We start from the raw sequence: 8,545 nt of genomic DNA, 5'->3' as shown, positions 1-8,545 counted from the left end.
AGGAGGGCACGTAGAGTCTGGGTCAGGGACCGGGGACGGGCAGCGGGCCGGACCGGCGGGTGTGCAGGACGGGCAGCGGGCCGGACCGGCGGGTGTGCAGGACGGGGAGCGGGCTGGACCGTCGGGTGTCGGTGCGAAGGTTGGGATTTGTGGTGTTGGGGTGCTTTGTGGGAACGGGGTGCCGGTACAGGTAGTACATGCTGTACTGGGGTGTGTGGGACATGAGAGTGGGGAGACTGTGGCTCTGGCTGTGGTTGCTACTGTGATGCCTGAGAGTGAGATTGCTCTGCAGGAGGCAGGTTTTTCCCACGACGCTGCTCGTGAGGGGTCTATGGCAGATCCGGCGCTTGAGATTCGGCCAGCAGAGGTGGCAATGGAGGGGGAGGTGACGGCTGAGAAAGGGGAGTTTAAACTTCCTAAACGGAAACGTGAGAAGAAGGGTAGACCCATTGACAGTGATGCGAAACGCAGTTTTGTCGCAGAAAAGCAGGACGTGGAGCGCGGTGTCTGCACTGCGAGCAGGTGGGAGTTGCTGGCTGAGGCCGGGACTGCGGAGGGCAGCGGGGCCGGCGAGAGCGATGAGGAGGGGAGTGACTCTGATCTGTCTGTCTGCCAGTCCGCTGCTCAAAGGGGGCTACAGCACACAGAGTATAAGGGAGTTTTTGGAGTCGGTTAAGGGGAGACGTGGGATCAGCATTGTTGATCACTTTCCCGATTTTAAACTTTTTAAGTTCAGCGGCGTTGGTGCTGCGGGAGTCTAAAGGGCTGGGAATGGAAAAAAAAGTGTGATCGCCTGAAAAACCGGATGGCTAAAGTCCGTATGTCCCTTAAAACAGGCACCAATGTATGAGCTCATTCGTTTGTTTTCCCCTGGCGCTGTGTTGTGGTTTGTCATAGTCTGTGTTTCCACTTTGTTTTCATTTCCTCCCTCAGTGCTTCATTTAACCGAAAATCTCTCCTACTGGGTTTTCTGATCATAGTTTAGTGGCAATAGAAGTGGTTTTTCCTTCTGCACGGGCTCAGTCCTCTCATTGGCATCTAAACATTCAGTTGTTACATGATACTAAGCTTTTGAAATGCTTTGCCTTTTTTTGGGAAAGGTGGCAGAGGCAAAAACATACCTTTCCTTCCCTGAGGGAGTGGTGGGACATGGGCAAAATTCAGATAAAACTGCTCTGTCAGCAGTACACTGAAAATATTACACGAAGGATAAGCACAGCGATGAGAGAACTGGAGGCTGATATTTCCGAGCTCCACAGAGCCTTGGAGTCTGATTTCAGCACTAGGCTGTTTGAAGACCTGACTTTGAAGAAGCAAGGGTTAGCGGATCTGTTGGGCACGCAGGTACAGGGGGCGCTGGTTCACTCCCGGTTTCTGAGTTTGTCGCAGATGGATGCACCTACGCAGTATTTCTTTGCCTTGGAGAAGAAGACGGCACAGCGTAAGATGATGCACTGTTTACAGACTGCAACTGGCCAGCTGCTGCAGGAGCCTGGGGAGATTCGTGGGCTGGCGGTCCAGTTCTAGAAAGAGCTGTTCACAGCTGAGGCTGTGGACAAGTCGGTGGAGGCTCGCCGTTTTCTCATGGACCTGCCTGTAGTTCCTGAGGTGGAGAGGCAGAAGCTTGAGGGGGAGCTGACACTGCTGGAACTTTCCGAGGCCCTCAGTGGACTGCACACTGGGAAATCACCAGGCATTGACGGCCTACCAGTGGAGTTTTATCGCACTGTATGGCCACAGATAGGAGGAGATCTGTGTGCTGTCTTTTCTGAGTGTGTGCAGGACTGTGAACTGCCTCTGAGCTGTCGGCGTGCGGTGCTGACTTTACTCCCCAAGAAAGGGGAGCTCTCTGACATCAAAAACTGGCGCCCAATCAGTCTCCTATGCTCAGACTAAGATTCTGTCCAAAGCCTTGGCCAATCGCTTGCGTACAATGCTGGTTTCTGTGGTGCAGCCGGATCAGATGTACTGTGTGCCCGATAGGTCCATTTTTTATAGCATTTTTTTAGTATGGGATATATTGGCCGCTTCCAGTCTCTTCGGTTTTAATGCTGGTCTTATATCCTTAGATCAGGAGAAGGCCTTTGATAGAGTAGATCATTCCTACCTTTTTAGTGTTTTTAGGGCTTTTGGCTTTGGTCCCAGGTTTGTGGGGAAAATTGAAGTCCTCTATCGTAATGTTTTCAGTGTGTGGTGTGCTTAGCTCTCACTTTCCGATCCAGAGGGGAATCCGTCAAGGCTGTCCCCTGTCTGGAATGCTGTACTCAATGTCTGTAGAGCCCCTCATTCACAGACTCCGCTCTTACTGACTGGCCTCTCTATTCCTGATGTGCCCATGAATCCTGTGAGAGTGGTGGCCTATGCTGATGACATCTCGGTGCTTATCACTAATGATGCTGATGTCAGGGTGCTAGGTGACTGCCAGGAGTGTTTTGAGAGAGTGACCTCTGCCAAAATTAACTGGCTTAAGTGCAATGCCTTTCTGATGGGGGACTGGGGAGGTGGAAGCCCCCCAGCTTTACCGGCAGGGCTGCAGTGAAACAGGCGGGCTTTCAGTTTTTTAGGGGTGTGGCTGGGGGAGGGCGGAGGGGCTACAGAAAATTGGGATGGGGTGCTGGAACGTGTACAGGGCAGGCTGCAGAGCTGGCGCTGGCTGGTGACTAAATTGTCCTTAAGGGTAGAGTGCTGGTAATTAATAATTTGGTCACATCTTCGGCACAGACTTCGGTGTGTGGATCCCCCAGGTTTACTTCTGAAGGCCATTCAGAAGATTTTGCTGCAGTTTTTTTGGGATGGCATGCACTGGATCAAGCAGAGTGTGCTGTTTTTGCCTGTGCAGGAAGGGGGGCAAGGGTTGATGGATGTCTGTAGTAAGGTGGTGGCTTTCAGACTCCAGTCTCTCCAGAGGCTACTTTTTTGCTCTGAGCCTCACCCTTGGAGGGATCTGGCATTTGCGTTTTTGCACAGAGTAGGGGGTTTGCACTGCGATAGGCAACTGTTTTTATTGGAGACTGAAAAGCTTAATCTCTCGGTTTTACCTGTGTTTTACCAGCGACTTGTTACTGCATTACAGATGTTTCAGGTACGCTCTGATTTTGGGTCTTTGGGGTTGAGGGGTCTTTTGGAACAGCCCCTGGTTTGTAATCGGTCCCTGAAGTGTTCACTTTTAAAGTCCGAGAGTTTTACTTCTCTGTTGGTGGCTAAGGGGTGTTTTAAAGTCGCTCACTTTATTGATATGGACCAGCGCAGGTGGAAGACCCCTGATGTCCTAGCTGCTGTGTTAGGGGTGTGGTCTCAACGAGTTATTGGTGTGTTTTTAGAACAGCTGCACTCAGCTTTTTCCAGAGAGGCTTTGTTGCTGCTGAGGGATTTTTTCTTGGGGCAGTGGACCTGCAGCCTGAGCCCCCAGTGGTGTCTTTTCTGATCACACCAGCAGTGGTGCAGTGTCTGGATACACCATGGAAGCTGCTGCAGTTTAAGGAAAACTATGACATCCAATTTCAGGGATTAGACAAAAAAGCACTTTATTTTTTATGCATCAAAATTCGGCACTACCCTGACCTTCGGGACCTGCCTGACACTCACTGGCGTGCACAGTTAGGTGTAGTGCCTTCTATCACTCCTGCTTGGTGTGGTCTCTATAGACCACCGATGCAGAAGAGAGTGGGGGACCTGCAGTGGAGAGTTCTGCACAGCATTGTTGTTACTAACGCTTTTTTATGTGTCATTTTGCCAGGCGTGTCTGACCTGTGTGTATACTGCCAGCATAGGGAAACAGTGTTCAACTGCTTTTTACATTGCTCTTGGCTGCGGCCTCTGTTTGTCGTCCTGAAGGGGTAGTTTGCTGGGCTGGGTGTCCTGTTCTCTGACAGTGTTTATTTTCAGGGTACAGCATTGCAAGAACAGGACTCGCACAGTACAACTGGCGAACTTCCTTTTGGGCCAGGCCAAGCTGGCCATCCTCAAAAGTAGGAAGAATAGGGAGAGAGGGGTTCTCACTGGGGATGCAGGGCTGCTGTTTAGAGTGCAGGTGACATCCAGGGTGAGACTGGAGTTCACCTATTATAATCTGGTCCACCGACTGGACATGTTCCTGTTGGTGTGGGGGGTGGGGGGAGTGTTGTGTGAGGTTGTGAACGGTGTCCTGCAGATGACTTTGTAAGTTGGAGGAATGTGGGGGGAGTGGGGGATGGGAGGGTTTGGTTTTTTTTTTTGCTAGGTTTTGTGAATGGTGATTCGGGAGTATACTGTTATTTATTTATTTATTTATTTCCTGGATTCCTGGCATGTTGTTTTTCATTTTTATGCAACAACCAAATGAGTGCCAAATTTGACATGGAATGAACTGCTTGTTAGTTTTGTTTCTTTTGTTGAATTGTCTATAGCATAGGGGGGAGTATGTTATTTACTGTTATTGGGTTTCAATGTTTTTCATAATTTCTTGTGTGTTTCCTTTAGAACCTTTTTGTTTCTATCTATTTGTAACTATCCTTGTTTGTCGGTACCAATCTGTTGTTTTCTGTCTGTCAGTTTCTTGTCCGTTTGTGTTAGTTTTTGTATCTTTCTATCTGTCTTTTGTGGGTTGGGGAGCTTGCAGGTTTTGTGGTTTGGTGGACAGGAGTATACTGTGTATTTGTATCCTGTATTTTATGGAATAAAGTTCACTTTAAAACCCATCTATCCATCCATCCATCCATCCATCCCTCCCTCCCTCCGGACATATTGGCCGTTGATATTTTCATCTGCCGGACAACTACATGTGATGCCGAAAAGTCGGCATTTGCCGTGTTATCTAGAGCCATAAATTAATGGTTTAAGTAATATTTCTACTTAAAAGGATTTAAATTCGATTTTCAGGAGCCTCAATATTTTGACCATCTTATATACTGACAAATACATATGAGATGTACTCAATATTCTACCATAGACAGAGAAAATACACTGTTAATGCATAGCACTACAACAGCTAAGCCCCCGGGTTTGAGTGGTAACAGACTGTAAAATATGTTCTCTGTTTCTCTTGTTTTTTCTCTCGAAGCAGTGTGGGACTTTGTATTTCTTTGTAGCCTAGGGGAAATACAATATTCTACATTAACATTATGCTTCTATGGATATTCACCCAGTATTTAGGTGGAATATTTGGATGCAAGGACCTGCCTTCTTGGTGGCATTCAGCATTCCTTAGATTCTATTGCATTTAAAATCGTTCAGCAATGATGTTCTAGTGCTTGTTTCTCAATTTAATCATCTCTAGAATCAGGCTTTCATGATGCATGTATTGATGTCCCTATATGTGCTTTACAAGGTCATAGATTTGTTGTAATCTACAGTTTTCGTCCTTGAAATTGATGTATAACTATTATGTATTTTTTTTCTTGACCTGCTTAATAATTGATACAAATGAGAACATTATTTTATTTGACCATGTAAGGGGTTTTCTCTGTATACTTCTTGCGTGCTTGATCTTCAAACCCCACTTATCTTTCAAATCGAGGATTCTGCCCAATGGGGAAGGGGCCTATGTCATTACCATGGTACCACTGTGAATGTACACGACCATTCAAAAGTTTGGGGTCACTTAGAAATGTCATTGTTTTCCATGAAAACATACATGAAATGAGTTTGAATAGGAAATATAGCAAAATGAATAGGAAATATAGTCATTGACAATAATTGTGTCCTTCAGACTTTGCTTTCATCAAATAATCCTCCATTTGCAGCAATTACAGCCTTGCAGACCTTTGTCATTCTACTTGTCAATTTGTTGAGGTAATCTGAAGAGATTGCACCCCATGCTTCCTGAAGCACCTCCCACAAGTTGGATTGACGTACCATACGGTCAAGCTGCTCCCACAACCGCTCAGTAGGGTTGCGATCCAGTGACTGTGCTGGCCACTCCATTATAGACAGAATACCAGCTGACTGCTTCTTCCCTAAATAGTTCTTGCATAGTTTGGAGCTGTACTTTTGGGTCATTGTCCTGTTGCAGGAGGAAACTGGAACAGGGTATGGCATTGCGTTGCAAAATAGAGTGATGGCCTTCCTTCTTCAAGATACCTTTACCCTAGGGATGCACCAATTAATCGGCCAGCAATCGGTATTGACAGGTTACAGGCCAAAAATGTAATAATCGGTATCGGCAGACTACTTCAAAATGGCGATTACTTGTACCACCAATGCTTGTACCCCATTCATACAAATCCGAGGTAAAATAGACTACCTCTGATGCAGGAAAGAAATGTATCGGCTTTGAAGACGGGTCTCCCTTTGCGTACCTTTCATTTCTAAAAAATACACCATATGTCAAATTGGTGGCCTTTTATCCTATGTCTGAATGGGGTATAAGTCTTTTCTTATTCAAATATATGGAAGAATAACTTGTATAATTAAAATGAGCTGAAATTAGAAGCCTTATCAGAAACAACATTTTTATTTAATTTATGACAGGGTAGAAAGTTACAGAAACGTCATAACATCGGTATCGGCATCGGCCGATTATGTTATATGAACATCGGCTATCGGTATCGGCCAATAATTTTCTTATCGGTGCATCCCTACTTTACCCTGTGAAAATCTCCCACTTTACCACCACCAAAGCACCCCCAGAGCATCACATTGCCTCCACCATGCTTGACAGATGGCATCAAGCACTCCTCCAGCATCTTTTCATTTGCTCTGCATCTCACGAGTGTTCTTCTTTGTGATCCGAACACCTCAAACTTAGATTCATCTGCCAATAACACTTTTTTCCAATCTGCCTCTGTCCAGTGTCTGTGTTCTTAAATTTTTATTTTTATTCTCCAGTCTAAGACCAGCACACCAGAGTCACCTCTTCACTGTTGACGGTGAGACTGGTGTTTTGCGGGTACTATTTAATGAAGCTGCCAGTTGGGGAACTGTGAGGCGTCCATTTAGCAAACTAGACACTCTAATGTATTTGTCCTATTGCTCAGTTGTGCACCAGGGCCTCCCACTCCTCTTTCTATTCTGGTTAGAGCCAGTTTGCACTGTTCTGTGAAGGGAGTAGTACACAGCATTGTACGAAGTTGTACTTCAGTATCTTGGCAATTTCTCTGATGGAATAGCCTTCATTTCTCAGAACAAGAATAGACTGACGAGTTTCAGAAGAAAGTTCTCTGTTTCTGGCCATTTTGAGCCTGTAATTGAACCCACAATTGCTTATGCTCCAGATACTCAACTAGTCTAAAGAAGGCCAGTTTAATTGCTTATTTAATCAGCACAACAGTTTTCAGCCGTGTTAACAATTGCAAAAGGGTTTTCTAATGATCAGTTAGCCTTTTAAAATGATAAACTTGATTAGCAAACACAACGTGCCATTGGAACACAGGACTGATTAGGGGATAAAATAAACCTTTTTTTGGCCACTAGCCACGGTGTCTGGTAGAAGGAAAAAACTTACCAGCCACTTGGTATTTTTACCAGCCAAAGGCAAACATCACCAGAAATACATGAGGGTGCGTAAATGTGTGGTGAACATGTTAAAACGTGGCATTTATTCGGGTAATTAATCAATCACCATAACAAAAGCTAATTGCACACCTGTATAGACTAGACAGGTGTGTATGAGGGAAAAGGATCTGGATAGAAAAAACATGCTCCCACACAGTTTCTACTTGCAAGTGTTATAAGATCTTTGATCAAAACATTGCAGTCTATTGAATTATAACACTTCCTAGTAGAGACAGTGTGCGGGAGCATCTTCTTCAAATTAATCAATCACATATGCAATAACATGGCAGCTGATGGGGATCTGTATAAACACTAACACATGAGAAGGGGTGTTATAAGGTGACGCATTGCTCTTCATACTCGTCTTCCTCTTCACTGCTACTCCCTTCTCTGGGTTTCTGCACATCATTAAAAGTATTTAATTGGATTGGCTAGATATTCATAGAGCCATGGTCTGTGGTTGGGTAAAAAAATATCTCTAGGGATGATGACAGACAGTAACGTCCTTTCCATTGGCTATAGGCTACTATACTGTCACTCAGGCCAGCCCTCCCCTGCTTGCTTTATCTACTGTGGAAGGAAAGTTAGAAATTATTTCTCTAATACCTGTTAATCTCTCTTGTATACTTAAGAAAGATATGGTCAAGCTAGAAGGTCAGGCCAGAAGGTAGCTTGATTTCTGTTTGTTATTTATGATGAGAATCTTGCAGACAATGTCGAACAGTATGATTTAAGTGCCTGCTCCCTAATCCATGTGTTGATCTATGAACTCTGTCCTATAATGATATATGTTCTGATTAGCTAACTTTTAAGATAACATAGTAATGACTTTCTGATTATAACCAGCTCTTTGATTTTTGTGTATAAAAGCTCTGACTGTTAAAATGAAGGCAGAGCAACTTTGGGATCTTCTTGATTCACTGTTCCTCTCCACGCTGCGTGTATTAAAGGCATTGCAACTAACGTTCCAACCTGATTTGAAGATGATTGTTCTTCCACATTATCTGGCGACGAGGATCGGGATCGCTAACCCTGACGGAGAGGACCGGAGTTGCCAGACAGGTGACCAGCAAAG

Source organism: Amia ocellicauda, chromosome 2 (assembly GCF_036373705.1).
Source record: "Amia ocellicauda isolate fAmiCal2 chromosome 2, fAmiCal2.hap1, whole genome shotgun sequence".
NCBI classification, from domain to species: domain Eukaryota; kingdom Metazoa; phylum Chordata; class Actinopteri; order Amiiformes; family Amiidae; genus Amia; species Amia ocellicauda.
This window is presented reverse-complemented; position numbering follows the sequence as displayed.